This window comes from Myotis lucifugus, unplaced genomic scaffold (assembly GCF_000147115.1).
Source record: "Myotis lucifugus unplaced genomic scaffold, Myoluc2.0 scaffold_191, whole genome shotgun sequence".
In the NCBI taxonomy this organism is placed as follows: domain Eukaryota; kingdom Metazoa; phylum Chordata; class Mammalia; order Chiroptera; family Vespertilionidae; genus Myotis; species Myotis lucifugus.
The window spans coordinates 2,037,644-2,040,617 of record NW_005871239.1 but is presented as its reverse complement, the minus strand read 5'-3'; positions in this window follow the sequence as shown (position 1 = coordinate 2,040,617).

Genomic DNA, 2,974 nt, shown 5'->3' with positions numbered 1-2,974 from the left:
CTTCGCGCGCGAGGCTGACGAACGAGCCCGCTTCCCGGAACCGCCCGCCGGGCCGCCGCGCCCCCGCCTCCCCGACGTCGCGAGCCGGGAGACTAGGCCCGCCTGCCCGCCGCAGCCCCCGCGCCGCCGCCCGGGTCCTCTCCGCTCCGAGCGCGAGAGCCAGAGCTCGCGCCGGCTTCCCGCAGGGCCCGCCCCACCGCGCGCTCTCCGGGCCCAACCTCCCCAATTCAACGCAAGGAAATCGAACCGTGCGAAATGCGAAATTCGTGTCCCTGGCAGTCTCCCCCGCCTTCCCCTCGGCTGTGTGTCAAAGCTGAAAGGGATGTTAGTGATCATCTGACTCAGAGCTGTATAAGTATTTAGTTTTTCTCATAGTCACATCAAAAGGGCAAAAAGAACCAGGTGACATTAATGTTAATGACTAATTTTACCCAATATATGCAAAATATTTCAAAATAAACTCCATATTATTCGTAAAATGTTTTGCATCGTTTTTAACCTTTGAAATCTGCTGTGTGTTTTATACGTACTGGCCACAGTCCATAGTCAAATGGGACAGCGAGGTGGAGACTCCGCTCTCTATGAGGGGAAACAGGCCAGCGAGGTGAGGGATGTGAGCCAGGACTGAGCTGGTCCTCGGATTCCCAGCTATGGGGACTAGTCTATTAGCTTTTTGACGTTTTTAAGATGAAACTGGAAAGTTTCCCAATATCTTACACATTAAAAGTTATATAAAATTATCTTTTTTTGGCTTTTTTTTAAAGCCATCATTTAATGAAGTAGCTTAGGATATGATAGGCCCCAAATAGGTATTCTTCTATTTTCTAGCTGAGAAAAATCGGCATAGAATGTTTGTGTACATTATTCAAAATCACATGCTCTGTCCATCACTGTCAAGCAGACTGGCATGTAATTCAATAAATTAACTCTATGCCAGGCTGAGCTTGACATTAGACATAGCGATGTGCAAGGCCCAGTTCTTCATATGGGAGAACACCCCGTGGACCTGAGTATGTAATCGTCTATGAAATTTTCGACCCCTGAATGTAATTTCTTTAAATGCCTAAACAGGGATTATGATTCCAACATGCCTGGTGACACCCAGAGATCTTAACAAGGAGTTCCCCTGCACATGTTTGTAAAATGAATGAATATTTTTCATGTGGCCACAGCATCAATATCTGAAGATTAGGCCATCAAAGTGAGAGACACAATATGAAAGAGGAAGCTACATGAATAAAGACTAAAATGCAGAAGGAAGCGATGTGAACATGAATCAGCTCTGGATTTCACCCTGATGCAATCGCCTGTAATTTGGAAGAGTTAAAAGTGTCATTGTTCTCAGGATGGAAACTCTATTCCATAAGACTCAAACTCTTTCCCAGAACAAATTTCCAGCAAACTTACAATCAACATATAAGACAACTTTTTTACTTTATTGTCCTTTTTTTTTTAGCTTCATTGAGATATAATTGACAAATAAAATTGTAAGTTATTTAAATGTACATTGTGGTGATTTAATATACATAGACATTGTGAAAGGATTCCCCCCATAGAGTTAATTAACACAGCCATTATCCCATATCATTAGTGATACTGTAGTATTTGTCTTTCTCTGTCTGGCTTATTTCACTTAGCATGTTGCTCTCAAGTTCTCCCCATTGTTGTAGCAAATGGTTGTAGCAGGATTTCCTTCTTTCTTGTGGCTGAATAATAGTCCATTGTATATGTATGCCACAGCTTCTTTATCCATTTATCCATTGCCAGACTTAGGTTGTTGCCAAACTTTGGCAATTGTGAATAATGTTGCAATGAACATGGGAGTGCAGATATGTCTTCGGGATCATGCTTTCGTTTTCTTTGGATATATACCAGAAGTGGGATGGCTGGATCTTACTTTATTTTCTTGGTAATTATAATTTTTCCTTCCTGATTTATGAAAGATTTGAGAAGGTGTAAAATACAATTTATACACGGTGTATAACTATCACTGACATTTCCTTGAGAATCCGTCAAGTTGAACCTTTGTGTGAGCTTACTTCAACTGTGCCTGCTCTGGCAACCACCTCGTCTTGCCTCTGTTCTGTAGTCCATTAAATAACTGATTAGTCATTCAAAAACTAATTAAGGAGTACCCACAGGGTACATAGTTCAACCTTCTATTTCTCTAAGTCCAGCCTCCCATCTATTATAACTTTGCTAAACATTAAATCTTTCAGAGATGAACAAGGCTACACCTTGTTATTATTCTAATACTCGTCATTACAACAATAACATGACTTAGATTTAATGTACACAGCATTTCTTGATGGAATTATGATTACTGTGCAAATATCAGCTTTTTTTTTTAATGACCAAAGCCGGAAATAGCTTGATATGAGACATGAAGATTTCCATGGGAAGCTTTCCAGTACCTAAATATTTTCTGGCATTGAATAGACTGGACAGAAATAATTTAAGAAAAAATGTTGGTCAAAGAAAAGGAATATTATGACACACAAGGAAGAAAGGCTAAATAGAAATCTGAAAGTTTGGTGCTGATATTTGATTCAAGCTACTTATTTAATAGTTATTCAATACAAATACACTCATGGTACTTTTCTCTCAAGATACTTGAGATCATCTGAGTTGGGGAGATATGACACCTAAACTCTATCTTCACCATCTTTATTTACAGAATGCTCCTGAAAAGGCAAGCTATCTATAGTAACTGACTTCATTTCTTGACTTCCCATTCACACCTTAATCCACTGTGCAATCTGGTTTCCTACTCCGCCCTCCTGCAAATGCTCCTTACCTGACCAAGTCTAATGACCATATGCATGACATCATGAAATTTCTGCTGCACTTCGACAAGCTGATTCCTCCCTCCTTTAGTTAAATTTCCTATGCATTAAATACTCCAGATTCTCCTTGTATTTCTCACTGGTATTATTTCACTCTCTCTTTCACGAGCTTTCCCCAGCCCACCTCT